We start from the raw sequence: 15,955 nt of genomic DNA, 5'->3' as shown, positions 1-15,955 counted from the left end.
AAAGTTGTCGATGTTAATACTAATATTATTATTATTGCGAGCCTCTTGTGAGTTAGGCACAGTGCTGACATCATTACCTCCTTCACATCCTAACAATACTGCAGGAAGGTTTTAGAGCAGGAGAGGAGACTGAGTCTAAGACAAAGTCAGTAACTTGCTGACGACCACAAAATTAGTAACTGGTGATCTGGGATTCGAACCTGGATCTGTCTGACACAGGTGTCCTGCACAGTTTGTACAGTTCTGTGCTTTAAGATGAAAAAACAAAAAAAACACAGACAGGCCTGCAGAGAAGTAGCGCCAAAACTTCTAAGGCGCTGTAGCCGAAAGCAGAGCTTTCAACACATTATCAAAGACCACAAACTAACAACACGTGATGATCAGAATGAATTAGAGAGTGAGTTACTTAACTAACACTCTGGGGTAATTTCAGGTAAAGGGAAGAATTAATAGCTCTTATTTTTGTATGTGCCACCACAGGATTTTTAAGGAACTGATTTTCTATGCTTTAAAAATGACAATGTTTGTGAGCCCTGTGTTTTCTGTCACTGCGTTAGGCATTATTCAGTGCAGACACCGGGAACTTATTTTTCTCCTTCCATCTATTGCTGCTACTGGAAACAGATGTTCTCTAAGCCTGCCATGCCAGTGCTTCCTCTGACAAGCTTGCATAAAGTGGTAGTATTGTGTTTGCCCGTCTTACCATTTCAAGAGTTAAACGGAGAACTATAGTCTCCAGTGCACCTGCCTTTACAGATAGACATACTCTTTGGGATCCCATATTTAAGTAAAATTAGTTCTGAAGTCAGATTTTATTTTATTTATTTATTTTTTTTAAGAAACAGTTTATTTTCCATCAACCAAATTTCCATTTTGGTGGAAGTTTGTGGAAGAACAGCTAAAAATATGGAATGCTTCACGAATTTGAGTGTCATCCTTGCGCAGGGGCCATGTTAATCTCTGTATCGTTCCAACTTTAGTATATGTGCTGCCAAAGCGAGCACTGAAGTCAGATTTTAAATTTGAACTAAGAATAGGGGAACTTGACCAGTAAGCAGATGATGGAAGATCCTGATTTTAGCTTTAAAAAAAAAAAGGGAGAGCGTGTCAATTAAAAAATCTTGTGTCTGAAATATAGCAGCTGTGAATTAAATGCATAGATCTTCTTCATCAAGTTGACATTTAGGTTTGGCATCATGGATCTCTAAATTAGTTGATTGTGTCTATGTTCAGCTGTGAGTCTAATGGTTTAATTTGATAATGGATGGCTTTGAACTTCATTTGGAGACTTTAGCCCATTGAGAGTATTATTTGATTCTTCTTCCTGTTCTTCCTCTTGCTCATATTCTTCCTCCTCCTCCCTCCTTTTTCTTATCCTCCCTCTCCCTTTCTTGTTCCTCGTAAGAACATTTTATGATTTAAAAATCCTGTTGATATGCTAATGACATATCAGACAACATATCAGACATATCAGAGACAACATTAATCTGAGAATAATTATCTTAACATAAGGGATGTGTGATATGTGCATGTGTATTGCTCAACATAGTGCTTTCAGCAAACACTTGGGAATGAATGAAGGAATACAGATGTTTCTGAATCTGACTTCCCTGAATTTCTTTTAAGCATGTTTAAAAGCTTTGGATTTTATTTCGGTCTTGGATAATCACTTAGTGAACAGGAACCCTGTTACTGCTAATCTGTGGAGGTACCTCTAATGGAAAGGCCAGTTCAGCCATTATATATTTCCGTCTCTCTCATTGGTTTCTTGACTGGCTATAATAGGCCTTTGAGTTTTCCTTTTGTTTCCCTTTCTTTCTGGCCCTCTAGCAACATTTCTTTCTGCTTCATTTTTAAACTGTAAAGTATCCTGTGTTATCTTTCTTATCACACCTCCCTGATCCCCCCTTTTCCTGCCCTTACTACTCCTGTCTTCTCTTTCAACCCAAATATAAATGAGAATTAAGGAAGCTGAAACATTTACCTAAAATAAGAATAAAACTTAATGCCTTTTCAGTGTTCAATGAATATGTATTTGTATTTTTAAAAATGTTTCAGAGTCTAAGACTTGAAAAATAAAATTAGATCTTGTTGGATTTCTTATGTATACACACTTGTTTAGAATATAGAAGGCTGAAAGAATAATACTAGAAGCATATAAATAAGTGGCCTGAGGAGTTGGCATTACTGCTGTTACCATCTGGTCTATCCTAAGTATTTTAGCCAATATTTATGTATTAGGTCACAGATTCATTTAGATCTTCTTGATCGGTCTGGATAATATGGCCTCTAACGTGAAATTTCTGTTTTTTTTCCAGACTGGAGATAAGGTGCTTACTAACTCAAAAGATTTTGCATTGCATTAAGTTTTTTGTGTGTATGATAAGGAAATGTTTCCAAGTGCAAGGTGGTAGTATTGCTGCTGTTACTACTGTATACAGCTGTACACAAGTTGGGATTAGAGTTGGGACACTTTGGAGATATTGAATGAAGAACTTGAGCTGTGCAGATCTGCAAAGGGAAGAAGGCAGGTCATAGCAGGCTTGGAAGAAATAACTTAAAATTTGTTGTGATGATTCTAGATTTGACAGTAACTTAAACAGACCACCTCAGGTCACCTGGGATATCTGAATTTGGCTTAGGTATTACATAAGATGAAAACTTATTGAAATGGAAAAGCAAAGGCTTTCAAAAATAGGATGCAGAAGAATGTGTAGAATATAATGTTATTTTGGTGAAAATGTGTGTGAATATGTGTATATGGGACAAGGGCAAAGACCTCAGCTCAATTCACTTGCTTAGTCATGTCTGTCTCTTTGCGACCCCATGGACTGCAGCATGCCAGGCTCCTCTGTCTATTACCAACTCCCGGAGCTTGCTCAAACTCATGTCCCAAGTCAGTGATGCCATCCAACTGTCTTGTCCTCTGTTATCTCCTCCCTTCAATCTTTCCCAGCATCAGGGTCTTTCCCAGTGAGTCAGTTCGTCTTATTAGGTGGACAAAGTATTGGAGTTTCAGCTTCAGCATCTGTCCTTCCAGTGAATATTCAGGACTGATTTCCTTGAGGATTGACTGGTTGGATCTCCTTGAAGTCCAAGGGACTCTCAAGAGTCTTCTCCAACACCACAGTTCAAAAGCGTTAATTCTTTAGTGCTCAGCTTCCTTTATAGTCCAACTCTCACATCCATACATGACTACTGGAAAAACCATAGCTTTGACTAGACGGACCTTTGTTGGCAAAGTAATGTCTCTGCTTTTGAACCTGCTGGCTAGGTTGATCATAGCTTATCTTCCAAGGAGCAAGCGTCTTTTAATTTCATGCCTGCACTCACCATCTGCAGCGATTTTGGAGCCCAAGAAAAAAAAGTCTGTCACTGTTTTCATTGTTTCCCCATCTGTTTGCCATGAAGTGATGAAACTGAATGCCATGATCTTAGTTTTTTGAATGTTGAATTTTAAGCCAACTTTTTCACTCTCCTCTTTCACTTTCATCAAGAGGTCTTTAGTTCTTCTTTGCTTTTCTGCCATAAGGGTGGTGTCATCTGCATATCTGAGGTTATTGATATTTCTCCCAGCAATATTATTCCAGCTTGTGATTTATCAAGCCCAGCATTTTGCATCAGGTACTCTGCATATAAGTTAAATAAGCAAGGTGACAATATACAGCCTTGATGTACTCCTTTCCCACTTTGGAACCAGCTCACTGTTGCATGTCCAGTTCTAACTGTTGCTTCTTGACCTGCATACAGGTTTCTCAGGAGTCAGGTTAGGTGGTCTAGTAACCCCATCTCTTTAGAATTTTGCAAAGTTTGTTGTGATCCATGCAGTAAAAGGCTCTGGCATAGTCAATAAAACAGAAGTAGGTGTTTTTCTGGAACTCTCTTGCTTTTTCTGTAATCCATTGGATGCTGGCAATTTGATCTCTGGTTCCTCCGCTTTTTCTAAATCCAGCTTGAACATCTGGAAGTTCTCAGTTCATGTACTGTTGAAGCCTAGCTTGAAGATTTTTGAGCATTACTTTGCTAGCGTGTGAGATGAGTGCAATTGTGCAGTAGTTTGAGCATTCTCTGGCATTGCCTTTCTTTGGGATTGGTATGAAAACTGACATTTTCTAGTCCTGTGGCCACTGCTGAGTTTTCCAAATTTGCTTGCATATTGAGTGCAGCACTTTTATAGCATCATCTTATAGGATTTGAAATAGCTCAACTGGAATTCCATCACCTCCACTAGCTTTGTTTGTAGTGATGCTTCCTAAGGTCCACTTGACTTCACATTCCAGTATGTCTGCCTCTAGGTGAGTGATCACACGATTGTGATTATATGGGTCATGAAGATCTTTTTTGTATAGTTCTTCTGTGTATTCTTGCCACCTCTTCTTAATATCTTCTGCTTCTCTTAGTTTCTTACCATTTCTGTTCTTTATTGTGCTCATCTTTGCATGAAATATTCCTTTGGTGTCTCCAGTTTTCTTGAAGAGATCTCTAGTCTTCCCCATTCTATTGTTTTCCTCTATTTCTTTGCATTGATCACTGAGGAAGGCTTTCTTATCTCTCCTTGCTATTGTTGGAACTCTGCATTCAAATGGGTATATCTTTCCTTTTCTCCTTTGACTTTAGCTTCTCTTCTTTTCTCAGTTATTTGTAAGGCCTCCTCAGACAACCATTTTGCCTTTCTTTTCCTTGGGGATGGTCTTGATCATTGCCTCCTGTACAATTTCATGAATCTCCGTCCATAGTTCTTCAGGTACTCTGTCTGTCAGATCTAATCCCTTGTATCTATTTGTCACTTCCACTGTATAATCATAAGGGATTTGATTTAGGTCATACCTGAATGGTCTAGTGGTTTTCCCTACTTTCTTCAGTTTAAGTCTGAATTAAGGCAATAAGGAGTTCATGATCTGAGTCACAGTCAGCTCCCGATCTTGTTTTTTTCTGACTGTATAGAGCTTTCCCATCTTTGGCTGCAAAGAATATAATCAGTCTGATTTCGGTATTGACCATCTGATGATGTCCATGTGTAGAGTCATCTCTTGTGTTGTTAGAACTGGGCATTTGCTGTGACCAGTGTGTTCTCTTGGCAAAACTCTGTGAGCTTTTGTCCTGCTTTATTCTGTACTCCAAGGCCAAACTTGCCTGTTACTCCAGGTATCTCTTGACTTTCTCTTTTTGCATTCTAGTCCCCTGTGATGAAATGGACATCTTTTTGGAGGGTTAGTTCTATAAGGTCTTGTAGGTCTTCATAGAACCGTTCAACTTCAGCTTTTTTTGGCATTAGTGGTCAGGGCATAGACTTAAATTGCTGTGATATTGAATGGTTTTCCTTGGAAATGAACAGAGATGATTCTCTTTGGAAAGACCTACCAGGCCATAAATCAACATGTTGAAAGGTCTAATCTCTGAATGCTGGAAATGTGAAATGTTTATTTAGAAACACTTTCCTCATCTGTGTTTTCTATTTATTATGAGTGCACATGCTTCTACTATTATAATAAGAGCTTGTCTTCAAAGTGGCTATTGAAGAATAATGTCTTATAAAGTCAGCTTTTGGTGGTAGATGAGGATGACTCCTGGTGTGGGGCCAGGCATGGCGAGACAAGGGGCTGAGTACCTTGAAGGTTTAAGTAGAGTGACTGATAATACAAAGCATCAAAGAATAAAAACCTTATCTTTTAACTGATAGTATTTAAGATAAATTTATTAACTTGTGTGATTATGAGAAATTTACCTCCCTAATTATGTTTCACAGTGATAATAAAATTAGTTTCTCTTCTCAGATTATATACAGCTTGTAGTGGAAAGAGCTCAGAAATGAGCTAGGTGACTGGGGAAGCCAGCCTGGGATTTAAATTTTATAGAGACAATGCAGAGTTCATGGTATTAAGAGTTTGGCAGAAATCCCCAGGAGTTAAGAAATTTCAAACAAAGGCTGACAGGAGACAGTTGGCTGGAAAATGAAAAAGTCTGGTAGAGTTGAAGTGCATCGTATATTAGGATCATCAGCAATGCAATGAATTTTCATTGCCGAATAACTAAAGTTAGAAATAATAAAAACTGTTTTGGTTTCTTTAGTCCATATTTAAGCTTTAAAAATCACATTCTATTTGAACCAGCTATTGGAGTCCCATTTTTCTAGATTGGGGTTGGAAGAAGGATATAGAAATACTAAACTAGAAATTAGAAGCCAGAATAATAGCAAAAAGCTGGAGATACTCAGGTGGTAGGGAAATCATGTTTGCCCTGAGAAAAGTATTCTGAAGCTACCCACCTACGTATTACCTGGGTAGTAGGTTCCAGGGTCAAGACCTAAAGTGAAAAATGGAATAATGAAAATTACCTTGAAAAAAAATCTCTCTAAAAATTTCATGTTAGAGATTAATAGTGTTAATACAGCAGATTTTCCCTCCAATGTTAGAACAAAGCAACATTTCTTTGGTTGAGCCCCAGATACACTTGGCTTGTGTTTATGGGCCATGGTGTTTAGGGAGGAGACATGCTTTACACACTAGAACCACCCTCATCGTGGCCAAGGGTCCAAACTATGAGAGGCTGACTGAAGGGGGAGTGCATTCATAACATCCATCCCTTGTTTATGCCCACACTTAGGGTTCTTGTTCCCACATTTTACTTCTCCCTCCCCCATTTTTCTCTCTTTTTACCTTGTTTCACCATCTCTTCTGAGCACTCACATGGGTCCACTGTACCCATTTGGCTCCATAGTTCTCAGGTGGCTATTTTACATACTTACCAGATCCTCTTTGGTTTGGAATTGGTTGGGGGCCCGTGTTCTGGCCTGACAGGATTTACACTGTTCCTGACAGTACTTATGTTTCTGGAGCCATTTAGTCTTGGGGCAGCTGGGTCTGAACTGGGCTTGCAGGGTGTCCAGCCTGGTCTAGGTGCCTTTAAGATGTTAAGACCTGATATATCCAAATAAAACTATAATTTAAAAAGATACATACACCCCTGTGTTCATAGCAGCACTATTCACAATAACCAGGACAGGGAAACAACCTAAATATCTATCAATAGATGAATGGATGAAGAAGATATGGTGCATAATACACAATGGAATATTACTCAGCCATAAAAATAGAATGAAATAATGTCATTTGCAGCACCATGGGTGGAAGAAGAGATGATTATACTATGTGAGATAAGTCAGACAGAGAAAGACAAATACCATATGATATAACTTATATGTGGAATTTAAACTATGGCACAAATGAACCTGTCTACAAAACAGAAACAGACTTATAGGCATACAGAACAGACTTGTGGTTGCCAATGGGAGAGGGGAGAAGAGGAGGGAAGAATCGGGAATTTGAGGTTAGTAGATGCAGACTTGGGTGGCCCCAAACGGCATGGCTTAGTTTTACTGAGTTAGACAAGGCTGTGGTCCTGTGATCAGATTGTCTAGTTTTCTATGATTATGGTATTAGTGTGTCTGCCCTCTGATGCCCTCTCGCAACACCTACCGTCTTACTTGGGTTTCTCTTACCTCGGACGTGGGGTGTCTCTTCACAGCTGCTCCAGTAAAGCACAGCCACTGCTCCTTACCTTGGACGAGGGGTATCTTCTCACAGCCGCCCCTCCTGACCTTGAACGTGGAGTAGCTCCTCTCAGCCCTCTTGCGCCCCACAGCAGCCACTCCTTGGAGGTGGCGTTGCTCCTCTCGGCCGCCGCCCCTGACCTAGGTAGGGCGTGTGGTAGCTCCTCTAGGCCGCTGCCCCTGTCCTCGGACCTGGGGAAGCTCTTCTCGGCCGCTGCCCCTGACCTCGGAGGTGGGGAAGCTCCTCTCGGCCGCCGCCCCTGACCTCGGAGGTGGGGAAGCTCCTCTTGGCCGCCGCCCCTGACCTCGGAGGTGGGGAAGCTCCTCTCGGCCGCTGCTCCTGTGCTGTCGCAGCCTGGCGCTCTCGGTCGCTACCCCTGACATTGGGCTAGGGGTAGCTCCTCACGGCCATGCTTCTGCGCGGTCCCTCGCAGCCGGCGCGCTTCTGCGCGGTCCGTCGCAGGAGAGGTCTGACAGAATGTGGTCCACTGGAGAAGGAAATGGCAAACCACTTCAGTATTCTTGCCTTGAGAACCCCATGAACAGTATAAAAAGGCAAAATGATAGGATACTGAAAGAGGAACTCCCCAGGTCGGTAGGTGCCAAATATGCTACTGGAGATCAGTGGAGAAATAACTCCAGAAAGAATGAAGGGATGGAGCCAAAGCAAAAACCATACCCAGTTGTGGATGTGACTGGTGATAGAAGCAAGGTCCGATGCTGTAAAGAGCAATGTTGCATAGGAACCTGGAGTGTTAGGTCCATGAGTCAAGGCAAATTGGAAGTGGTCAAACAGGAGATGGCAAAAGTGAATGTTGACAGTCTAGGAATCAGCAAACTAAAATGGACTGGAATGGGTGAATTTAACTCAGATGACCATTATATCTATTACTGTGGGCAGGAATCCCTTAGAAGAAATGGAGTAGCCATCATGGTCAACAAAAGAGTCTGAAATGCAGTACTTGGATGCAATCTCAAAAATGACAGAATGATCTCTGTTCGTTTTCAAGGCAAACCATTCAATATCACGGTAATCCAAGCCTATGCCCCAACCAGTAACGCTGAAGAAGCTGAAGTTGAACGGTTCTGTGAAGACCTACAAGACCTTTTAGAACTAACACCCAAAAAAGATGTCCTTTTCATTATAGGGGACTGGAATGCAAAAGTAGGAAGTCAAGAAACACCTGGAATAACAGGGAAATTTGGCCTTGGAGTACGGAATGAAGCAGGGCAAAAGCTAAGAGTTTTGCCAAGAGAACGCACTGGTCATAATACCCTCTTCCAACAACACAAGAGAAGACTCTACACATTGACATCACCAGATGGTCAACACCAAAATCAGATTGATTATATTTTTTGCAGCCAAAATGGAGAAGCTCTATACAGTCAGCAAAAACAAGACAGGGAGCTGACTGTGGCTCAGATCATGAACTCCTTATTGCCAAATTCAGACTTAGATTGAAGAAAGTAGGGAAAACCACTAGACTATTCAGGTATGACCTAAATCAAATCCCTTATGACTATACAGTGGAAGTGGGAAATAGATTTAAGGGACTAGATCTGATAGACAGAGTGCCTGATGAACTATGGACGGAGGTTCATGACATTGTACAGGAGACAGGGATCAAGACCATCCCCATGGAAAAGAAATGCAATAAGGCAAAATGGTTGTCTGAGGAGGCGTTAAAAATAGCTGTGAGAAGAAGAGAAGCAAAAAGCAAAGGAGAAAAGGCAAGATATTCCCATTTGAATGTAGACTTCCAAAGAATAGCAAGGAGAGAGAAGAAAGCCTTCCTCAGTGATCAATGCAAAGAAATAGAGGAAAACAACAGAATGGGAAAGACTAGAGATCTCTTCAAGAAAACTGGAGACACCAAGGGAACATTTCATGCAAAGATGAGCACAATAAAGAACAGAAATGGTAAGAAACTAAGAGAAGCAGAAGATATTAAGAAGAGGTGGCAGGAATACACAGAAGAACCATACAAAAAAGACCTTCATGACCCAGATAATCACAATGGTGTGATCACTCCCCTAGAGTCAGACATCCTGGAATGTGAAGTCAAGTGGGCCTTAGAAAGCATCACTACGAACAAAGCTAGTGGATGTGATGGAATTCCAGTTGAGCTATTTCAAATCCTGAAAGATGATGCTGTGAAAGTGCTGCACTCAATATGCCAGCAAATTTGGAGAACTCAGCAGTGGCCACGGGACTGGAAAAGGTCAGTTTTCATTCCAATCCCTAAGAAAGGCAATCCCAAAGAATGCTCAAACTACCGCACAATTGCACTCATCTCTCACTCTAGTAAAGTAATGCTCAAAATTCTCCAAGCCAGGCTTCAGCAATATGTGAACCACGAACTTCCAGATGTTGAAGCTGGTTTTAGATAAGGCAGAGGAACCAGAGATCAAATTGCCAATATCTGCTGGATCATTGAAAAAGCAAGAGAGTTCTAGAAAAACATCTATTTCTGCTATATTGATTTTGCCAAAGCCTTTGACTGTGTGGATCACAATAAACTGGAAAATTCTGAAAGAGATGGGAATACCAGACCACCTGACCTGCCTCTTGAGAAACCTGTATGCAGTCAGGAAGCAACAGTTAGAACTGGTCATGGAACAACAGACTGGTTCCAAATAGGAAAAGGAGTAGGTCAAGGCTGTATATTGTCACCCTGCTTATTTAACTTATATGCAGAGTACATCCTGAGAAACGCTGGGCTGGAAGAAGCACAAGCTGGAATCAAGCTTGCCGGAAGAAATATCAATAACCTCAGATAAGCGGATGACACCACCCTTATGGCTGAGAGTGAAGAGGAACTAAAAAGCCTCTTGATGAAAGTGAAAGAGGAGAGTAAAAAATTTGGCTTAAAGCTCAACATTCAGAAAACTAAGATCATGGCATCTGGTCCCATCACCTCATGGGAAATAGATGGGGAAACAGTGGAAACAGTGTCAGACTTCATTTTTTTCGACTCCAAAATCACTGCGGGTGGTAACTGCAGCCATGAAATTAAAAGACGCTTATTCCTTGGGAGGAAAGTTATGACCAACCTATATAGCATATTGAAAAGCAGAGACATTACTTTGCCAACAAAGGTCTGTCTGGTCAAGGCTATGGTTTTTCCAGTGGTCATGTATGGATGTGAGAGTTGGACTGTGAAGAAAGCTGAGCACCAAAGAATTGATGCTTTTGAACTGTGGTGTTGGAGAAGACTCTTGAGAGTCCCTTGGACTGCAGGGAGATCCAACCAGTCCATCCTAAAGGCTATCAGTCCTGGGTGTTCATTGGAAGGACTGATGCTGAAGCTGAAACTCCAGTACTTTGGTCACCTGATGAGAAGAGTTGACTCATTGGAAAAGACCCTGATGCTGGGAGGGATAGGGGGCAGGAGGAGAAGGGGACGACAGAGGATGAGATGGCTGGATGGCATCACCGACTCGATGGACATGAGTTTGAGTAAACTCCGGGAGTTTGTGATGGACAGGGAGGCCTGATGTGCTGTGATTCATGGGGTCTCAAAGAGTCGGACACAACTGAGCAACTGAACTGAACTCAACTGAGATGCAAACTATTACATTTAGAATGGATAAACAACATAGTCCTACTGTATAGCACAGGGAACAACAGCCATAAATAAACTGTAATGGAGAAGAATATGAAAAAGAATGTATATATATGTATTACTGAGTCACTTTGCTATATAATAGAAATTAACGTAATATTATAAATCAACTATACATCCAAAAAAAAAAAAGAAAAGGATGTTACAGCCTGGTTTTCAAATTCTGGGGCTGCGTGGGACCTAGGGATCAATTTTGAGGCTACCTGAAACGTGGGATTTATGCAGGAGTCCTGTACTGAAAGCCGTCTGGATTATTAAAGAAGTCTTTTCCAAAGGGAAATTTGTGTGACCTGGACTTCCCTGTACAGTCTGAGAGGTATATTTTATAGTGGAAAGAGCAGTGAATGAGAGATCAAAAACTCTGTTTTGTACCACCGCTTATCCGCTGTGTTTTTAGGTCACTGTCAGCTTTTTATATTTGTGGCACATTTAAAATATATACATAGATTTGTGGCAAATTTTTAAAATGACGCTTTGGTGATGTAATTGAAGAGACTAAAATCTCAGAACAGCATTAAACAAGTCAGTAGCAGTTCAGTACAGTTAGAATTAGAGCATCACATGGTCCTGGTGAAAAACATCTTTGTCCTGTAAAAAACATCTTTGGTTGGTATAACACTTAAGTCGTCACTCTTTCAGTGCTGTTTTGTTGTTGGAGCTCTTAACTGCCAGACTGAGCTCTCTCACATGATCATGATGCAACAGTATTTGTGGTTTCATTAAATATGCTGTTTCTTTGGCACTAGCTCTGTTCTGTGTTATTCCTTTTGCCTTTTATTCATAGCAGTTCTCTACTTGAATTTGTACTTTCATCTGTAAAGAGGAGTAGTTAGAACTGTCTTACCTTCCTCAGGACTGTTGTGGGGATTAGTGAGCTACAAAAGAGGCAAACATTTTATAAAAAAATGCAAAAATTTTTTAAAGTTATGAAGGGCTATATAACTGTAAGCAGTTTCTGTTAGATTTTTGTCTGCCCACTTATCTCTTTGCCTTATTAGTTAGTAAGATTATTGGAACTAGGCACTGGCTATTCTTCCTTTACTTTGTTCCCAGTGTATAACTCAATGTGTGGTATATTAAAGATAATAAATGTTCATTAAATTGAAATTTAAAATTATTTTTATTCTTAATGTTGGATTGGTTTGCTGCACAATCAGCAACATCCTTTGTGCAAAGTGGTATTGATAATGCAGAGACCCAGCTGTCCGCTGGTAGATCTCATCCTGTGTACAGGACCAAGGTGAGTGCTGGGCGCTTCTGGTGGGTTTGGATCAGGAGCAGGGAAAAAAGGCAACCAGATTTAGGTTTCCTCTTTTGAGAGGAAACCTATGCATTCTTCCTAAATGTAGTCAGCTGGATTATTGCATGGCTGCTGTGTGCAAGTAGAATGCAGCATTTTGTTTAGTCTGGTTCGAGATGTTCTAAGTGGTTTTTATTATGATAGTATGTCTATTGGAGGTTCTTCCACAGCCTTATAGATTTCATTTTCTTTAATTGGGATGGGGAGGGAGAGAGAGAACAGCATTTACTTGGCATTCTTGCCTTTTAGAACTGTGGGTTATTGATTCAGGGGCCTAGAATGGTAATGCTTGGAAGTAAAGTTTCCCTTGGGAGCACCAGTGTTAAAGGGCAAAGGGAAAATGATTAGAATTTAAATCTCCAGACTCCACTGAATTTGTGGCTTCATTAAAAAAGGGGGGGAGGAGGAAATGATCTGGGCGGCCACAGTAGACTTTGTTTAACACTTGCATCCACAAACTGATAACTCGGAGTTAGCAGTCCTACAAGTTGAGCTCTGTGGCTGAGTGAGAACAGCCAGACAGTGGACTGCTTTCACTGTTGGCTGGACCTCAACTTGGGCCATGTTCAGTTAGGGACAATCAATACTAGCAAAATCTCTATTATTTTCTAAGAGGTAATGTAACTTTGGCTTTCTTTGAACTAGTAAAATCTCTTCTGCCTGTTTGTGGAACATGTAACCACCAAATTACATACATACTTTTTCTTTGATATGTCACTCTTTATAAATTCTACTTCCCCAAAGTCAAGTTTTCCTTTTAGACTCTTTATCTGATAGGTAGTTATTGCTACTATAAATAGTACTTTCTCTAGCTTGTCTGTTAGCAGAAGAGAGCAATGAGGAATAATACTAGACTGTAATGACAAATAGTTTCTACCACCAAAAACTGTGTGACCTTGGACAGATCACTTAACCTCTTTGAATGTCAGTTTCTTTGTGTTTAAAGTGAAAGACTTGGACTAGTGACTTCTGGGTTTTTTTAGCTTGAAAATTTTATCATTCTATGAGATAATGCAGTCTAGTTAATCTTTCAGCTTTCAGGTAATCAAGAAATTATTTTCTTTTGAAATGTAATTTCCTTTTAGAGAGGCCCTGTATTTGCAGCCAATTAAGCCGACTGTGCTCTTTTCCCCATGGGGGCCCAGTGTGCAATGGCTGCAAACAGCAGCCTCCTTGGTTTTGTATGCAACCTGTTGCCTGTACAGGTAGCCCTAAGGGACCTTGGAGACAACTCTTCCTAGTGGGCATTCATGACTGGCCTGCTGTTTCTCAATCTAGACTCCAGACAGGTATGCGCGGTGCCTTTGGAAAGCCCCAGGGCACAGTGGCCAGGGTCCACATTGGCCAGGTCATAATGTCCATCTGCACCAAGCTGCAGAACAAGGAGCATGTGATTGAAGCCCTCCGCCGGGCCAAATTCAAGTTCCCTGGCCATCAGAAGATCCACATCTCCAAGAAGTGGGGATTTACCAAGTTCAATGCGGATGAATTTGAGAACATGGTGGCAGAAAAGCAACTCATCCTGGATGGCTGTGGGGTCAAGTACATCCCTAATCATGGTCCCCTGGACAAATGGCGGGCCCTGCACTCATGAGCATCAGCTCTGTTCCCTCCTTAATCACGCTCACCAATAAATGCTATTTCCTGTCAAAAAAAAAAAAAAAAGGTAGAGAGGCCCTGTAGTATAGTGGTTAAGAGCATGGGCTCAGAAGCTAGAACGCCTGTTCTGGAGTTTACTAAATGATAGTCACTCCTGGGTATTTTATCTCTGTGCTCTAGTTTCTTCATCTGTAAAATAGTAATATTAATAATGCCCACCTCCTAGGGTTGATAAGGCCTAAATTAGGTAATAAATATAAAACACTTATTATAGTGCCTGGTACTTAACTGCTTACTGTTACTATTAATTTGTCATTTTCCCAATGAATTTGCCTTACTAGTGATTCCACTTAAATAAATATTTAATGTAACATATATTTTTTGAGCACATCCCAATAGATGGAAAAGGCTGCCAAAATTGTTTGGGGTTGCAGGGGAATGTCATCTTGGTGTTAACAAATATGAAACAATTTATAAGAAGAAAATAGAGAGTTGACTAAGTACAGCTGCTAAATTAGCATATATATTTTAGAAGCCTGCAAAAAGTTTCTGTCAATAACATTTTCAGTTTATTTCAAAATATGTTCTAAAATAATTGTTTTAACTTGTGAAGAGAGGCATTAATGGTGCTCAAGTATCAGCGCACAATTCTGGCTTTGTGGCTTTATACTGCTCACTTCCTCGCTATAAGGTTTAATTTTCTCATCTGAAAATGAGGTGGTTGGAATATCTGATCTTTAAAGTACCTTCAAGCTGATAATTTAGAATTTTAGAATTTAGGGCCTAAGGTCATAACTTGAAAGTGATTTCTGATTTGTCAGTATTAGCCATAATTTGTGAATATTATTCAGATTCTAAGAAACATGACATTTATCAGTGTCTTTTCTGATTTTTCCTGCTTTGATGAAAGATAAGCCACAGTTCATATCCAAATGGTGGTTAGGCCTTGGTTGAATGGTGTTTAAAAATGTTGCTTTTGTTTGAATATATTTTGTAATGTAAATAATTTAGTTGAGCATCATATGTCAGGGATGAAATAGCCCTACAAGGACATGGGGATTGTTTACACAGGGTTTATATAAATAAACAATAACAGTGAACATTGGGATTGTTGCTGTTTTACATAGGAAAATGTTTTCTGGCACCACACCCACCTCCCTCAAAAAGAAAGAGGAAAGGAATGAGGAAGGAAGGAGGGAAGATTGATTTCCTCTCTCTCCTTGAATTATGTGTTTAAGACATTCATGTGTGTTGGAAACAAATCATGTTGCTGTATATGTAAAGGTATGCACTATATGTGCACATCCCTAAACCAGGTTAAAGGAGTGTCATCAGGCCTGGTTGGGGATATAATACAATATACTACTCATCTCCAAGTTTTTTAATTGAAACTCATGTCCCAAAGATCCAAGTGTGGAGACTTCTACTTAAAATGATCAGTTGGTTATTCATCTTGTTGACAGTAAGTAGATTGTTTAAGCTGATTCAGTAGAAGTCATAGTTACTGTTACAGCTTCAGTGTGTTTCTGACTATTCTGACGAGAAAGACAAAATATCAAGCAATTGGGGACAATATAATATCCCGAAGGCTGCATATTGAAATGCTATGTGTTCTACATGCTCTTGGTTTCATAAAAACAAAGCAAGAGGCCACCCTCATTATGGAGATTGGGCAGTAGCCCAAGCATCTGTGAAAGTGAATAGAAAACAGCCTGTTTGTCTCCGCTTTTCCATTCATTGTGTCTAGAAGTTTAGCATCACCAAGCAGAGAGGTCACATCATTTATTGGGGTTTGAGAGTCATACTGATGGTATTGCAGGTTAGATCTTTTTACAACAGTAAGTTGAATGTTATATTAGCAGAAGTGGTTTAGTTTAAGTA

General features: G+C 40.3%; 1 protein-coding gene and 2 non-coding genes across 5 annotated transcripts in view; 2 read left to right on the top strand and 1 right to left on the bottom strand.

Annotated features, from left to right (window-relative positions):
* TTC28 (tetratricopeptide repeat domain 28) overlaps positions 1-15,955 on the top strand; it is a 563,147-nt gene that overhangs the window by 200,728 nt on the left and 346,464 nt on the right. The window lies entirely within an intron of this gene.
* LOC139037871 (U6 spliceosomal RNA) lies at positions 901-1,004 on the bottom strand. The gene has a single exon (XR_011490825.1). It is a non-coding gene; the product is annotated as a U6 spliceosomal RNA (small nuclear RNA).
* On the top strand, positions 13,574-13,708 carry LOC139037897 (small nucleolar RNA SNORA70). Its single transcript, XR_011490846.1, has one exon. It is a non-coding gene; the product is annotated as a small nucleolar RNA SNORA70 (small nucleolar RNA).

The sequence above is a fragment of the Odocoileus virginianus genome, chromosome 12 (assembly GCF_023699985.2).
Source record: "Odocoileus virginianus isolate 20LAN1187 ecotype Illinois chromosome 12, Ovbor_1.2, whole genome shotgun sequence".
NCBI lineage: Eukaryota > Metazoa > Chordata > Mammalia > Artiodactyla > Cervidae > Odocoileus > Odocoileus virginianus.
Note: the sequence above shows the minus strand (reverse complement) of the source record. Positions and strands in the feature narration are given on the sequence as shown.